Source organism: Canis lupus, chromosome 15 (assembly GCF_003254725.2).
Source record: "Canis lupus dingo isolate Sandy chromosome 15, ASM325472v2, whole genome shotgun sequence".
In the NCBI taxonomy this organism is placed as follows: Eukaryota; Metazoa; Chordata; class Mammalia; order Carnivora; family Canidae; genus Canis; species Canis lupus.
The window spans coordinates 15,057,100-15,075,157 of NC_064257.1; the positions used below are offsets into that span (position 1 = coordinate 15,057,100).

Consider the following 18,058-nt stretch of genomic DNA (forward strand, 5'->3'; position numbering starts at 1 on the left):
AAATGACATTACCAAAAAAGTGAAAAGACAAGCCACTGAATGGAGAAAATACTTTTAAATAATATATCTGTTAAGGGTGTAATATTTAGAATAAAGAACTCTTTTAAGTCAACAACAAAAAGAAAAGACTTGAATTTAAAAAAAAAAAGATTCTATAAAAAATATTTTATTTATTTATTCATGAGAGACACAGAGAGAGGCAGAGACACAGGCAGAGGGAGAAGCGGGCCCCATGCAGGGAGCCCGACACAGAACTTGATCCTGGGTCTCCAGGATCATGTCCTGGGCTGAAGGCGGTGCTAAACTGCTGAGCCACCTGGGCTGCCTGTAACTGAATTTTTTTCTACAAGGGCAAAGGATGTAAATAGACATTTCTCCAAAGATACATAATATCATTAGTCATTAGGGAACTGCAAATTAAAATCATAGTGGGATACCACTTTGTACCCACAAAGATGGCTATAATAATATTTTTAAGTGGAAAATAACAAGTGTAGGTGAAGGTGTGGAGAAATCATTATCTTCATACATTGCTGGTGAGAACATAAAATGTAGCAGCTGTGGAAAACAGTTTGGAAGTACCTCAAAAAAGTTAACAGAGTTGCCATATGACCCAGCAATGCCACTCATATGTATGTACTCAAGAGAAATGAAAACTTATATTCACACAAAAACTTGTGTGTGAATATTCATAGCAGTATTATTCATAGCAGTCAAAAAGTGGAAACAACCCAAATGTCTATCAACTGATGAGTAGATAAAATTTGATATTATTAATACAATAGAATATTCTTCAGCCATTAAAAGAAACGAAGTACTGAAGTGCCTGAGTGGCTCAGTCAGTTACACATTTGACTTAGTTTTGACTCAAGTCATGATCTCATGGGTTGTGAGATTGAGCCCCATGAGGGGCTCCATGCTCAGTGGGGAGTCCACCTGAAGATTCTCTCCCTCTGCTCCTCCCCCCACTCATGCCCTCTCTCTCTAAAATAAATAAATACAATAAATAAAATAAACAATAAATCTTAATAAAAATAAATGAAGTACTGATACATGCTACAACTTGGATGAACTTTGAGAACATTATGCTAACTGAAAAAAGCCAGACAGAAAGGTCACATATTATATAATCACATTTATATGAAATTTCCAGCTTAGGCAAATCCATAGAGACAGAAAGTAGGTTATTGTTTGCCTCTGGATTGAAGGGGAGTCTCGGTCCCTTTCAGAAGAACCATATAGAATTGTCACAAGTATATAATATGAATTTTCCTCTTGAGCCCTTTCTAAAGATAACCTGATATCATTTACTAGAGTGACAGCACAGGAGAAAAGGAAATACTCAGAACTTTGACAGATGGTTAGATAATACCTTTGAATTGATGTTAATTCCTGGGAGCCCAAAATGCCATTGTAAGCCACTAAAGTATGGGACCAATTGGTCCATGGATCCACCCTGTAGTTATTTCTCTAGTTCCTGAAGGAATAATTGTAATAGACATACTTGACCAGAGGCAAAATCACTACATGGGCTCTGTAATCCATGGGGCAAGGTCATTATAGTAGAAATAGCTATGTGGAAGCCCCTGGAAATTCTTCCTACCAAGATAGTAAACAAGAAGCAATGGTACATTTCTGAGGGGAAATGCAGAGATTAATGGAACATCAAATACTAGAAACATGCAAGAATGGTGATATTTAGCATTTAATTCACTTGTTTGGCCTAGGCAAAAGTAGAATAGATTTTGGAGAATGACTGTGGATTTCAATAAACTTAATTAGGGTGTGACTTCAATTGCAGCTCCTATTATTTTTCAAGAAGATTTTATTTATTCATTTGAGAGAAAGCACAAGCAGGGAAGTGGGAGAGCGAGAAGCAGGCTCCCCAGTGAGCAGGGAGCCTGACGTGGGGCTCAATCCCAGGACCCTGGGATCATGACCTGAGCCAAAGGCAGATGCTTAACTGACTAAACCACCCAGGTGCCCCTGCAGCTCCTATTGTAAAAGAATTTCTTTACTGGAACAAATCACGAGCCCCTAGTACTTGTTACGTGACTAATTCTTTCTTCTCTACACCAGGTTGTAAGAACAACCATAAGTGGTTTACTTTTTTCTTTAATATTTTATTTTTAAGTAATCTCTCAATTCAGCATGGGGCTTGAAGTCATGACCTTGAGATCAAGAGTCACATGCTCCACTGAGCCAGCCAGGTGTTCCTAAGTGGCTTACTTTCACCTGGCAATATCAACAGTACACATTTATTTATTTTAAAAGATTTTATTTATTTATGATAGACATAGAGAGAGGCAGAGACACAGGCAGAGGGAGAGGGAGAAGCAGGCTCCATGCCAGGAGCCCGACGTGGGACTCGATCCCGGGACTCCAGGATCGCGCCCTGGACCAAAGGCAGGCGCTAAACCGCTGAGCCACCCAGGGATCCCCAACAGTACACATTTATTGTCTGTCTCAGTGCTACATCAGTTTTCAATTTCTGCCATATTTTAGTTAGCAGAGATCTTGATTGTTTTGATAGTCCACAAAATATCACACTTGTCCATTACGCTGAAGATATTATGCTGCTTGTATCTGATAATTGGAAACTAGTGGTTAATTTGGAAGCCTTATAAGATATATAGAAACATGAAGTGTAAGAAAAACCATAGGGTCTGCATCTCAATGAAGTTTCTGGGAATCCAGTAGACTGGATGGAGCATGTTGAGATATCCTTTCCAAGGTGACAGAAAGGTTGATGCATAGCCTACCATGACAGAAGAATCACAATGATTGGTAGGCCTTTTTAGATTTTGGAGGTAATATACACCATTTTTTGAATTGGAATTATCTAAGGAATAACCCATAAGGCTGCCATTTTAAAATGGGGAACAGGGCAAGAAAAGACTCTGCAACATGTCCAGGCTGTAGAGTAAGATGTTCTTCTATTTGGTTCTTATGATCCTTCAGATCCAATGATACTTGAGGGTCTCCGGCAAATAAGGATGGTGAATAAAACATTAGGTAAGCACTAGTAGGAGAAATATAATATAGACCTCTAGGATTTTGGAGCAAATCTATGACCTTTCATCATTTACCCCAGTGCTTGTTTAATGAACTCATGGATAATGTGGCTATGATGATAGAGATGAAATACCTTTGTGGGCTCAAAAACATGGACTTCCCCTTAAGGAAGCTGACTTAACTATTGTGACTTTTGAGTACCTAATCTGCTAACATGATGTCAACACTAAGTCCCCAGTATGGCAGCATTCCATAGGGGGGAAAGCCAACTACCTGATGGCAGGCTGAATACATCATATCTCATCCATCCTGGAAAGGTCATAAATTCATCCTCAAGGGAAAGAATATATTATGATATGGATTTTCCAACCCTGCTGGTAATGTTTTATCAGCTCCACTGTCTGTAAACTTTCTTGAGAATGTCTTATCCACTGTTATAGTATTCTGTCCATAAGTAGTACGCTCATGCCTAAAAAATCAGCTGGTCTTACTACATATGCCATTACCTAGAAGTAGCTAGCTCAATGAAAAGGTAGAATGGATTACTAAAGATTCAGTTTTGATATTATCTGGGAGAAAACACTCTGAAACAATGTGGTTCTGCAGTATATGTTTTGAATCAGAGATAATTTTATAGTACTTTCCCCCCATAACCAGAATACATGGGTCTAGGAATCAATGGCTGCAAGTAAAATGCATATTTCACAAGTGAAATGCTCATTTCACTATTTTTTTAAAAAAAGATTTTGTTTATTTATTTAGTTAGTTAGTTATTTGAGAGAGAGCATTTGAGAGGGAGAAGGAGAAGCAGACTCCCCACTGAGCAGGGAGCCCAATGTGGGACTTGATCCTAGGACCATGGGATCATGACCTGAGCGGAAGGCAGACGCTTAACCAACTGGGCCATGCAGGAGCCCCTCATTTCAGTCTTATACCCAATAACCTACTCACAGCATTTTTACTTTCCATGTTATTGACTTCTAGCTTTAATAGTTTGGAGGTATTGTTCTCAAGTGAAAAATGCTTCTGCACAGGAGGGTTCTAGTTCCTCTGTGTGCTAGCACTGGCCATGATGCCTCATGGAATAGTGGTGATGACTTGAGCATATTTGAGACTCCCTCAAGGCTAGAAGTGCTTATTGTTGGGACATCGTCTTCTGTGCCAGAAGCTTGTGTGTGGAAAGTCTCCCAGACAGCAATGGGTACCAAACTGTTGTAGGTTGTTTCTGGGTTGGGTTTAAAGTTGATGCTGCTTATGGTTTGGGTTTATGACTTGGTATTTTCCTTATTATGTTCCTTAATATGTAACTTTGTATTATTGGGGAGAATTGGGTCAGGAAATTGTCTTTCTGCATTGTTCCATCATACCCTTAAGCTTGAACTTCCCCTACCCCCTCAAGTAGCAATACTCATGCTTCTGCCAACGTACTCAGATTTTCTGCTGCTCCTTTTGTTCCCATTGTAACCGTTTAATAAACCAGCATAGGTAACCCAGTCTCCTAGGTCATCTGTCAATCTAGTTGCCCATGGACTTGTATGTGGGCCTGAGCCAGTACAATGTGGGTTATATCTGTTAATGTGATGTCATTTATACCTATAGATTGGTGAGGTCTAGGGAAATTCTGGTATAAAAATATTTCCAAACTGAAAGTTTTTCTGAGAGGCAAAACAAAAACAAAAACAAAAACAATCAAAACAAGACATTTGCCAATATTGGCACATGAAATATATATTTCCAATTTATATCTGAATGGTTATACGCCTTATGTATTAGTGCTGACTGCACACATCAAGAATCCTTCATGGCTATGGACATGATATTCTTGCATTTCCTAGCATTTTCTGCCCAGAAGTTCTCTGCTCCCTTATTAAAAAGAGTTGCCCATTAAAATCCTCAGGAGAATAATTGTTGCAAAAAGTATTAGTGGCATTGACTTTAGAAAGATTGTCAAAAGAGCAGAAGGGTAGTTCCTGAATTAATTGCAAGCCATACTTTTGTAGATTACACTGATATCTCTAAATAAAACATTTTGAATGTTTGTACATCTGCTGATAAGTGAACATTTTTGATCTATTGCATGTATCAAGCAACAGTTTGATTTTTGCCATCTTTGTGGGTACAGCACTGTTAGCCTAACTGAATTTTTTTGTGCATTTTGCTGATATTTTACATAAGTAAATGGAAAATGAAAAGGTGAAATTGTTGGTAGTGGTGATCAAATGTGTATGTCTTATAAACATATTGCAGTTGAGATAAAATGGCTACCGTCTGGTTAACCTGAAAGTGCTGACTCTTTATTCTCACTTGAATGCCCATTAGTGTTAACTCAGTTCATTTTGTGTTGATTTTAAAGGGAAAAAAATTAAAAAATAGTTTAAAAATGCTGGAAATATATCATCAGAGATATAGAGATTATATGCATTTATATATATTTATACATACACATAAATATATATTTACATATATATTTGCTTATTAAAGATAGATCTGATCTCTTTCCCTTCCTTGATAAAGTTAAATTTTCATACATTTAGCTTTTATACAAGATTTTATGAACAAATCATCTATGAAAAAAGGGTATTTACTGCTTATACATTTTTCTGGGATGCCAATGATCAAAACTGATAAAGAACCTTGAGGTATTTGGAACAGCAGAATTTTTTCAGATTCTAAAAGGACCACAATAAGGACGCCTGGGGTGGCTCAGTGGTTGAGCATCTGCCTTTGGCTCAGGGTGTGATCCCAGGGGTCTGGGATCAAGTCCTCCATCGAGCTCCTTGCAGGAAGCCTGCTTCTTCCTCTGCCTGTGTCTCTGCCTCTCTTTCTGTGGTAATCATTTCACAATATACATAAATCAAACCATCATGCTGTATGCCCTAAACATACATGGTGATGTATATCAATTATTTCTCAATGAAACTGGAAAAAATATATAGTTAATAAAATTGCATGACAGGGCTCAACGACAATAGTAACAATAGTAGTAGTAGTAGTAGTAGTAGTAATGGTAGTAACTTTTGTTTAAGCCCCTGCTGTGTTTCAGGCTCTATGCTTGCTATGTCACAAATCTTATCTTATTTGGTTCTTACAGTCATTAATTGAAGTAGTTAATATGCTGTCCCTCCATTTTATAATATAGCTTTGTAGAGTTCATAGAATTAAAACGACTCATCCAGTATGTAGAGGCATTTGTTGATTCCAAAGTCCATGTAGTAATCACTACCTTGTATATTCTCCTGTTTGCTCAACAGTCAAGTTTGAATAAGCCTCTTTTAGAGTCAGATTTTGACTAGATAATAAAATCTGTGTAAGCAAAAAGGCAAGAATCTCTGTGTATTGTGGTATAAATAGATAAAACGTTTTCAGGAACAAGAAATGATAAACATATTGAGAATAGATATCTTTCACATTTATAATGTATTGAAAAGGGAACAACAAAACACCCAATACATTACAGGTTATTGATATGACATTTTGGAGAAGACTGAGGCTGGTGAAACATTTGCTTTGTTAACCTGTAATGGTCATAGGAATGTTCTGGGTGAATAGAACTAATAGCATAATAAATAACTATCATAATATCACTGCCATATTGCATTATCTGTTCCCCCCTTAAGACTGAATCTAAATGAATGTGTGCATTCCTTTCTCTAATTTGCTTCTTACTTCCAATGTGAAAGCAGCCCTTTTCTAAACAATCTAGAGAAGAGTGTTTAAGAAACTAAAAGCAGGGGGCTCAGCTGGTTAAGTGTCTGCCTTTGGCTCAGCTGCTTAAGGGTCTGCCTTTGGCTCGGGTTATGATTCCAGGGTCCTGAGATCGAACTCCATTTTGGGCTCCCTACTCAGTGGAGAGTCAGCTTCTCCCTCTCCCTCTGCCCCTCTCCTTGCTTGTGTGTTCTCTCTATCTCTCAAAAAATTAAATCTTAAAAAGAAAGAAAGAAAGAAAGAAAGAAAGAAAGAAAGAAAGAAAGAAAGAAGAAACTGAAAGCACTGTGTTAACCAATAGCTCCTGTTGCAGCTATTCCACTTGCAGAAGCAGAAATGCAAACTTAAAAATGTTGCCCAAATGACAATGTGCCAGAAAGGTCTTTAAAAAAATGTTGCACAGACCACAGGGAAGCAGCTGGGTTTCTGACAAGCAGCATGCTCCATTCTGGAAATGCATCAATTAAAGGACTTAATGAATATGAGGAAGGAAAGAAAAGCATGTTCCAATCTTGGCTAATCTTCAACTTGGAGCAACCAATAAAAATTTTAGAGACAAAGCAGAAAAAGCAGAAACTGGTGGCAATGGTAGTTTAGAATATAAGACCCATTAAGTACTCGTACTGGGTGTTATGCTATATGTTGGCAAATTGAACTCCAATAAAAAAAAAAGAATATAAGACTCTTTAGATTAAATCCAAGTGAATTTTGGTCTATTTTTCCTGAAGATCTTTTCTGGAAATGAATGCCATTTATTTTTGAGAGTTGAAAAGACATAATTAATGTATTTATTCAGTCAGCAATCACATATCAGGTGTAGAACACAGTGATGCCTGAGTGAGATTTGAAGTTGTATATGCCATGAGGGGAATTGGGAGGAGTGTATGGGCAGTTCTGGGCAGAGGGAACAGTATATACTGAGGTACAGAGGAAAGGCATATGTTGATGTTAAGGAAATGATATTCTCTGTGTACTGGGAAAAATTGCTCTTCAAAAAAAAAAATCATGGCTCATTTTCACTTTCAGGACAGGAATAGCATTCATGGCACAGATAGTTAGTTCTTATTGTTGAGGAAAACAATGTATGAGTTTTGGGAGGGCCCAGAAATGCCTGGAGGAGAGGAGGACTGGAGATAACAGAACTGGTCTGCCAAAGAAAGCAAGAAATGAGAGGAATTTGGAGTTTTGGGACAACTAGGGGAATAGGCCTGGGCACCTCAGAGTAGAGCGGTGAAGAAAAGAAATGAAAAGATGGGAAAGCTAGGTCTAAGGAAGAACCATGAGCAAAGGAGTTGGAGAACAGGAGAATCAGTGAGAAGGAAAACATGAGTCCTTCCCAAAGGATATACAAAACATTGGGAAGTCACAAACTTCTACATTCTGTGGAGAATTTATTGAGTAATTTGTATTTGGATATTAAAGAGTAACTCTAGTAGACTGGGGGACTCAATATGATAGTTGAATTACATCTACTTTGCTAAATTGACATCATCTTTTATTTGTGAGTTTTGACTGCTTTTACTGCAAACAATACTTTGTTCTTAAGGTTCTGTAGCTTATTGGCTCCATTTTTAAAATATTTTAAATAATTTAAAAAGTTTAAGTTGGTGATTTTGTAATTTTCATTTTGAAGTTAAGATGTTTTAAAACATAATATACAAAATATAGTAATCTTGAACAAATAAAATTATACATAATACAAGTTAATGTTTCTAACCGAACAAAAAAGAATTTCAAATGTTTAAAACCTCCCAAAATGTCTAGTTTAAAAAACAAATTCTCTATTATTTAAATATTTCTTGGAAATTTACAAGTCTGATTTGTAGGCTGAATCAGTTCTTTGATTTAGAGGAAGGGCATTATCGACAAAGGACGAAATAAAATAGCTGTTACTGTGTCTCTGTTTCATTAGTCCTTTACAGTGATCCATCCAGGCTGTGTACTCTAGGGGCTATTAAAGTGTATTCTCCAGGTTCTTCATCTTATCCACAACTAGTCCAATCTATTCTGTTTGATTTGGACTCTCATGTCTCTGGGCCTGGATGCTTGGTTCTATGCTCAATGTCATGAAATGAGTTAGACAGAGGTTCAGAGCTTAGAAAAGAGGTCTAGGTTGGAGATAAAAATTTGAGTTGATACACAGCTAGTTATTAAAGGTGTGGATGTGGATGGGATTGTTTAGGGAAAAACAGTTGAGTGAGATGAGAAGTGCAATAAAAACATTTAGAGCTCAGGTCAAGGAAAATGAGCCAACGAAGAAGAAAGAGTAGATGGTTGGTAGGAGAGCAACCAAGAGTGTGTTGCCACAGAAAGTATGAAAAAGTGTTTCAAGAAGGAGAGAATGATTGGCTGAGTCAGATACTGCTGAAAAATCTAATAAGATGGCCACTGAAAAGTGTCCATTGGACTCAGCAATATGGAGGGAATTGATGACCTTGGTGAGAAAATTTTGATGAAGTGGTGAGGGTAGTAGCTGTTAAGAGGATATTATATCAAGGGAGGGATTTCCTAAAAAAAAAAAAAAAAAAAAAAGGGAGGGATTTCCTATTCTATGTGGTCCTAGCCCATGTTGGAGTGCTGAGCCCATGTTTGATTGGTAACAATCCAGTAAAATATGTATTAGTTAAGATAAAGCAGCTGCTATATAAACTATCCCAATTATTCATAATGACTCAAACATGATAGAAGTTTATGTCTTGATAGCTTAAAATCTAAAGCAGTTAGGTCTCCTTCGAATGGCACTTCAGGACCTAGATTTTCCTTCATCTTGTGGCTCACCCATTGTCAACAAGGCTTCTCTGGTTCCAAGCTTGTCTGCATCAAGCAACAAAAGGGAAAGAACATGGATGATATTTGTTGGATGTTTTTATGCATCTAGCCTAGAAGTAGCACATATCACTTCAGTACACCATACCTAAGTGCCAGGGAGGCTGGGAAATTTAGTCTAGTTATGTGCTCAGGAAGAAGAGGAAACAGGTTTGGTGAACAGTTAGCAGTCTCTGCTGTGGAGGGAGAAGTTAAAGAGATGGAGTTGGGGTGAGGAAAGGTAAAGTGGGAGTGAGAGCAGGGGTAATGGCAAGAGTAAGCTTTCTGAGATGGCAAAAGAGGAAGATACCAGGTCCCAGAACCCATGAAGATATATTATTTTCTTGCCAGGAAAAAGTGGCAGAGAGGTCGAGGGTATTTGCAAGAGAATGATCACAAAGATGGATCGTGTTTAAGGCCAAGAAGGAAACACAAGAATGGACAGAATGGGGAATACTATTTAGTTGGAAGTCCCAATAAAGCCAAGAATGGCTTCCATGGAGATTCTTTTTTTTTTTTTTAAGATTTTATTTATTTATTCATGAGAGACACAGAAAGAAAGAGGCAGAGACATAGGCAGAGGGAGTAAGTAGTAGGCTCCATGCAGGGAGCCCAATGCGGAACTCGATCCTGGATCCTGGGATCACGCCCTGAGCCAAAGGCAGATGCTCAACCACAGAGCCACCCGGGCATCCCTTCCATGGAGATTCTTAAACAAATGAGCTGGAATGAGAGGGCACTGTGATATTTGCCCTCTCAAGAATGAGATGTTAGAACACATTATTTAGGAGGTGGTTAGATTCCAATGATGACAAGGTCTTTGTGTGACCATGAACATGGGAGGCTGAGATGGAATGAAGAAAATTGTCACTGGCAATGAGGAAGTCAAGGAAACTGGGAGCCAGGGATAGTGAATGGCTTTGCTAAATGGGTACTGGTACTGCCCAGAAGGGCAATAGAAATTGTAAAGGAAAGGAAGCTTTGAGTCACATGCCAAAGCCTTCAGAGAATGACAGGTCATGATCAAGAGGCTGAAAAATGATAGTTTTTTGGGAGGAAAGGAAAGTGGTATAGTTGGATGGGGTGAAACTTCAAAGGCACAATAATTTTTATTTTATAAGAGGGAAAGATAGTAAAGGACTGGAAGCTGTGTGGTGGAAAGAATACTGATCTCACCTTCCAAACTTCAGTAGACAGTAGGTTGGAGACAAAGTTTTGGGGGATGTGGTGTTCCCAAGGGGCCACTAGGCTTCAATTTAGGCAGAAGGTGAAGGTTCCAGTCTAAGAGAATCTTGGGGATATAGGTATTTAAGGAGGTTTGTAGGTTTCAGAATGGAAGTGCAGGAAGATACAAAGGAATGATTGGGGAGCCAGGCAAGGAAGGAGGGCTGAGTCAGTTGAGAGGATGTAGAGAACAGGTGGGAAGGAGAGTTAGAAAGTTAAGGTGGTCCTTTTGGATGGGATACAGCCTGAGAGTTTCTTGGTTAAAAGAAGTACACACCGGCCAAGCATAGTGGGGAGCTTTCTTGTGGTGATTTGGCAACAATATGGTAGTATGGCTCTGCAGCTTCACATGCATCTGGCCTAGAAGTAGTATGCAGAGGGGGGAATAGATGGCCCAAGGCATCTGCCCTCGGGTTCACATGGAACAGTCACTTGGACCCAGAGCTCAACTTGTGGTAGGTCCCTGCCTCTCTCTCCAACTTCCTTTCACTTCATTGCCCTCTTTGTTACAGACTGAACAGTCACCTTTTAAAACCTCCATCCCGCCATGTTCTTCCTTGCCAGGAAGAGGCACATGCCCTTCTCTCTGCCTGGAATGCTCTTATTTATCCTTCAGATTTTGACTAAAACATCACACTTCAAGTATACCCCAGGTTCCCCTGTTATTCTCTTTCATCACCGTGTGTACCTTACCTTCACAGAGTTTATCACATTTGTGTGCTCATTTAATTAAAGCTTCTCTCCTCCTCTTGTCTAAGTGCCATGAAGACTTACACATGGTCTTTATCCCAGTACTTGCATTTATTCCAGTACTTGCACAAAACTGGTATAGTAGTTTTAAAATAATGTCCACAAGTGCTTTGACACTCTCCCTTTCCAAGGTGGAAGTCTAATTCTTCTTTTGGATATAGGCCAGACCTTATAACTTGCTTCTAACAGAATGTGGTGGAAGTGATGGTATATGACTTCTGAGGTTATAGAAGGAATATAGCTTTTTCCTGGTGCTTTCTTACTCTTGGATCACTTGTTGAGAGGAAGCCAAGCCCTGCTGGGAGGTCACTCAAGAAATTCTATAGTAAGGCCCGCAGGGAGAGGAACAGAGGCCTCCCACTAACTGCCAGCATCAGCTTGCCACCCAGAGGAGGAAGGCACCTTGATTGTGGATCCTCTGGCCCTGGTCAAGCCAGATACCTGCAATTTTGGCTGATATTTGACTATAACCTCATGAGAGAATCTAAGCCAGAACCACCCCATTAAGTTGTTTCCTGAGAGATAAGAAATGATTATTGTTGTTTTAAGCCTCTAAGCTCTGGGGTAATTTGCTATGAAGCAATAGATAACTAATAGAATAGGTTTTCAATAAATACTTTAGTGAATGAATCAGCAAATTTATGAACCCTTCTTTGTTTTTTTTCTTTTTTCCTTTTTTTTTTAATTTGGCACAAATCAGTAATTTTATTAGTCATGATTCTAACAGGTGTCTGAACTTTGTTTTGACTTTTCTCTGCATTTTACTTTATAGAGTTTTTCATCAATATAAATTGGAGTAAAAAATACAGACTAGCATAAATATTTGACCCATGAAAGATGGTGTTTAACTGAGTTAATACAAGGAAAGATTAATTATACTTGCTCTTCTACTATAAACTACCAAAGATTAGGTGGCGTAAAGGAAAGCAGACAAGATAAAATTATTAAGGATCATCAAATAGTGATGATATTTGGTCAAGAGAAGCTTTTAATTTTTTAATTTTTAAAAAGATTTTATTTATTTATTCATGAGACACACACACAGAGGCAGAGACACAGGCATAGGGAGAAGCAGGCTCTATTCCATGCAGGGAGCCTGACGTGGGACTCGAACCCCGGTCTCTAGGATCACACCCTGGGCTGAAGGTGGCGCTAAACTGCTGAGCCACCCAGGCGGCCAAGAGAAGCTTTCTAAAAAAATAAATATTAAATATAGATTTTTACTCGATTTTTAAGTCAATAAATTTGGCTAACATGTCTTGGCATCCTTTGAGCAAATGTTTGTACCTTTGGGGTTTAAAGGCCAAATATTGGAGGGCCATCCACCAATGTAATTGCTTTGTTTTTGCCTCTGTCAACAGAACCTCCTGAATCCTTTCAGCCTCACAGAGGATGGAGGGAATTTTCACAGGGAATCTTGACCTGCTAAGATGTAACATCCTTTGTTCCCTGTTGTAGCTACAGCACAGAAGCAATGCCTGGCACTTAGCAGGCATTCAAAACATATTTGTTGCATAAATGAATGAATGAATAAATCACTTTACTCATCATAATCATTCAGATGTTAAGAGCTTTTCCAGATGCCTAAGTAGGAATAAATGCATAACTAATACTATCTGGCAAAAATAGGGAAAGTCTGAATTATGCTAGCATCAGTCTGACAAATGCAATGAACTACTGTGTTATTGTTTGTTTACTCATGTTTAAATTTCCTTCACAAAAATATAATTTTTGTTTTACAACTGTGTGGTCAATTAGGGGTGTGGCTGATTCTGTGGACTGGCCTACTAAACATCTGTTCTAGTCTCATTATAGTGTATCTCCCTGGAATGTTGAAAACTGAAAAGCTTAAAACTACATTTTCCAGACTCCTTTGCTGCTAGGATTTTGAATGAGATTTGGGTTCCAACAATCAAATGCATTCACCTAGGACCTGAAAATGAACTGAGTTAAGAGGGGAAAGAAAGGGAAAGTTTGAGACATCTTTCTTGCTGGTCCTGATGGTTTAGAGGGAAGCAGTTTGGTCTAGACCTGGAAGCAGAGATTATGGCTCCTTCATTTGGCAGGTAGCTTCCTGATGTGGAAAAGGTGGCATGATTCCAAAGCTTGTGGCTACTAGTGATGACTCCCTGATTCAGCAGGTAGATACCTTGCAATAAACCCTTTCTGCCCCAAGGAGTAGTTTGTTTGTTTGTTTTTTTCTTTCTGCCACTGAACTATAACTGAAGGGCAAGTGGCTGAGAATTACTATACAACTGACAAAATTATTTTCTTTATTTTTCTTCTTAGAAAGAGAGAGAGAGAGCACATGTGAGCAGAGTGGGAGTTTGGAGGTGGGGCATAGGGAGAGAGAGAACCTCAAGCAGGCTCCTCGCTTAGCATGGAGCCCAACACGGGGCTCCATTTCACAACCCTGAGATCATCAGCTGAGTGGAAATCAAGAGTCAGATGCTTAACCAACTGAGTCACCTAGGCACCCCCCAAAATTATTTAGTACTATATAGCTCACTAGAATACAGATGTACTTTAATATTTATGAAATTTAACATACTCTATGGTCAGGGAGATCCAATTTCAAACAAAAATATGTCCTCTTAAAATAATCTGTACATTAAAAAAAAATCCTACCAAATTTGAATTTGATCGAAGTACTCTTGTTAGCTAATGCCATTAGGACTGCTGCTTGTATTTAACAGAATTCTATTGGATTTTAAGCAAAAGAAAAATGAATTTATATAAGGATACAGGTCTTTTCATAGACTCCAAGGGCAAAGATGCATCTGGACCTCAGAAATGCCTGAAGCCAAGCACTATAGTGCTACCAAGAACCTGGGAAGCCCTCTCACCAGCTCTCACCATTGTTTCCCTCTGAATATTTTCTTCATTCCTTTTCACTACTAAATTTCTTTGTATCCCAATCAACAGGGTTAAAAAAGGGGCTCCATTTCCACTTACATATTCTTCCTTCAGAGGACATAATCTCCTAGACTCAGTACCGGAATCTTGAGGAAAGACTATGAGTAGCCTACTTCATCAGGTGAGAAGTTCAGCTAAGTTGCACAACTCTAGAAGTTGCCATTCACCTTGTTTTCTATGCAGAAGTCATCCATGGAGCACATTTTATAGAATAGGATGTGAATCATGCCCCTTAGAGTTGTGTCACTACCTACTCTGAACCAGTCAGCTGGAGTCTAGAGTCAAGAGTCCTGTTGTGGGAACCTGGCAGTAGGTGCTATGCTCCTGAAATCATATAGATTGTGGGTGGGGTGTGTGTGGATCTATAGGGAGGGCAAGTTATCATGTATGAAGGAATTATTGGGAGCTCAAGAGACAAGCTCACTGATGTTCATTATAAGAATGACATACTGATTTTAACCATATTCGATCAGCCATAGGCAAACTATAGCCCACAGGCCAAATCCAGTCTGCCCCTGGTTTTTGTAAATATGCTTTTATTGGAACATAAGCACACTCATTTGCTTCATGTTGTCTATGGCTGCTCCTGTTCTACACTGGCAGAGTTGGGTAGTAGCAGCAGAGAACATACATTTCATTTCACAAAGCTACCATATTTACTATCTCGCTCTTAACAAAAAAGCTTGTTGACCTGCTGCTCAAAATGAGGCCCCTAACCCAGGAGTCCTGGTATCACCAAGGAGCTTGTCTGGCCTCTACTTGGAACTATTGAATCAAAATATGCCTTTTTTTTTTTCCCGATTGAGACATTTATTTGCATGTATGTATTACATCCCTAGATAAATAATTCCAGGATTTTCCCTCCTGTGTGTTTTAATCTTGTCTCTTCATAGTTCATGATACCAGTATCAGTATAATGAAACCAAACCAAGGGCATAGGAACAGGTTATTCTGCCGTTTTTCTTGTTGTATATCTCTTTCTTTCTTTCTTTCTTTCTTTCTTTCTTTCTTTCTTTCTTTCTTTCTTTCTTTCTTTCTTTCTTTCTTTCTTTCTTTCTTTCTTTCTTTCTTTCTTTCTTTCTTTCTTTCTTTCTTTCTTTCTTTCTTTCTTTCTTTCTTTCTTTCTTTCTTTCTTTCTTTCATCTTTTTTTTTTTTTGCAGGCCGAAACCCTAGTTTATTTCAGCATCAGCAACATCTTAGCTATCACAAAAATAAACTCTACCAAGGGCGACAGAAGTCTCTCCAGTGAGGCTAAGGGCTCAGCCGCCAAGTGGTGAACATCAGAGGGGTGCATGGCGGGCACTGCCGGGGCAATAAGTTAGGAAGCAGTGGGGCTGGTGGTGGTGGCAGATGCGGGCTGGGACCTCACTTCTGGGCAGGCACGAGGTCATCGATGGCCTGGCCTTGCTCCAGCAGCTGGTCCATCTCGATGAGCAGCTTCACACCATCCACCACCATCTGTACCAGCTCCACCTCTGAGAAGCCCAGGTGGTCTGCGTTGGAGACATCAAAGATGCCACCCACAGTAGCTGTGTCCACACCACCTGTGCCTCGTTTCTGAAGCCGCAGACGCTTGAGCATCTCCGGGAACTTCTCATGCTTGCCCAGGTGGGGCAGCTTGATGTTCACACCTGCCTGCAGGCCTGTGCCCTGGTTGGATGGGTAGGTGAGGATGTAGCCCAGGTGAGGGTTCCACATGAATTCGTAATTCTTTGACTTGAAGAGGTTTCAACCTGGGTGAGGCTGTTACAGAACCGAGTGAACACCTCCTTCATGTTGCCCCCTTTCTGCATGGAGATGACCCGCAGGTAGTCTTCCTCGTTGATCCACACCAAGAAGGTCTTATTGTCATTGTGCCAGATGCCACGGGCGTCCTGCCAGTCGCTGGCCATGCCCGAGACCGGGAGCAGGGGCGACACGAGGCAACGAGGAAGTGGTCGTCGATGAGCTGCTGCTCATCGACCTGGACCGGCCAGGTCGCCGTCCAGGCGCGACAGAGCTTCCACAGCGAGCTTCTCAGATGTACTGTGGCTGCAGTGTGGGTATGGGGGTGGGTGGGGTGGGGAGCGGGAGGCAGAAGCCGTGGATGCTGCGACAGTGTGCACCCTCGAGCTCAGCACATAGTTGGGGCCCAGGTTGTCTCCTCCCTGCAGGTTGGTGGGGTTGAGGTTGGTCTTGTGCTCATCGCTGGGCTTGTAGCCGCCGAGCCAGTCCTCGATGATGGGGTCAAAGAGCTCCTTGAACACATCATATGACTCCTCAACGCCTGCCGCGCAGCCCACGGTCATGATGTAGGGGTGGCCCGGGTTGTCCACCCTGGTCTAGATGACGTCGTCCACCGGAAAGCCGCTCGGGGTGCTCTTGGAGCACAGCTCCGCATACAGCTCGGGGGTCAGCACCTAGGCCGTGGGGTTGTTGTGGCCGCTGAGGTCGGGGAACTCGTCCTCGGCCGGGAAGCAGAGCTTCAACGTGTTGTGGCTGTTGGAGAAGGGCATGGCATGGCGGTGGCGGGCGGCAGCCGGGTGGCCGCGCGGGGAAGCAGCGCTCGCCGGTCGGCAGCTCCGGGCGCGGCGCAGGCGACTCTTGTGTATCATATCCTAGATCACTCCACACTTGTTTAACCTCACGAGGTTCACAACAGCTTTCCAGTTCTGTGATCATCAGTGATTTCAAATTTACCAATGTAACCATGCTTCAGCATGACACCTAGAAACTGGACAATGACTTTGGAGCATGGCCTAATAAGCTACTATTTGTCTCTTTTCAATATTGTTGACGTTCTGGAGAGCATCAGTCGCGACACTGTTGTGCATCATTATGACAGCATGGAAAGATGGCACAAAGTCTGCTTTTTAACAAGATCCCCAGGTGATTTGGAGACACATTAAACTTTGAGAAGCACTATATTAAACTCAGTGGGCACAACCAATACTATTGAAAGTTTCCTTTCACATAAGTCTCTTTTTAGCTCATGGGACATAATGCAATCCCCCAGGTACATTAGACTAGTGTGCCACTATCCCTGGATTTGATGTAGCAATTTTTGTTTTTTTAAGACTGTGTCAGGCCTGGTTCTGGCTAAATCAGCCTGGACAATGGGATATCCAGCTACAGTTTGTTAAGTGTTTACTCACTCATTCAGTTGTGACAAATATTTATTGAGGGCATACTCTGTGCCAGCCATTGAACTACAAATGGGGAGCAAATTGGCATAGTCTCAGCCCTCATAGTTTTGTGAAGCTTTCACACATCATCTAATTTAATTCCTTCTCTAATCTATGATGTAGGTACTCTAATCCTCATGAGAAAACTTTGGGAGACTGATTAACTTTCTCTAAGTCATACGGCTGGTGAGTGGCAGAGCTGAAAATTGAACCTATGTATCGGATACCATGGTTTATGCCTTTTTCTATGTAGTATTGCTAAACATGATTCTAGGAGATTATAATCTAAATTAGATCTATAGCCAGAGAACAGTGTTTTATAGATAAGAAACAGTATTCTTATCTCCCACTTCCCAGATACAGCCAAGATGATGCCGCAGGCTAGAAACTAGAGGAGCTGAGCTCTTCTCCTAAGACCTTCCCTTCAGAAGTGACAGACCTGCCACTTTTATCTGTGAGAAAGACAGATGACTCTGGT

The 18,058-nt window shown here is 40.4% G+C and overlaps 1 long non-coding RNA gene and 1 pseudogene across 4 annotated transcripts in view; both read right to left on the reverse strand.

Annotated features, from left to right (window-relative positions):
* LOC112642591 (uncharacterized) overlaps positions 1-18,058 on the reverse strand; it is a 67,090-nt gene that overhangs the window by 3,717 nt on the left and 45,315 nt on the right. The gene's annotated exons all lie outside the window — the stretch shown is intronic.
* Positions 15,125-17,918, reverse strand: LOC112642588 (creatine kinase B-type-like; annotated as a pseudogene).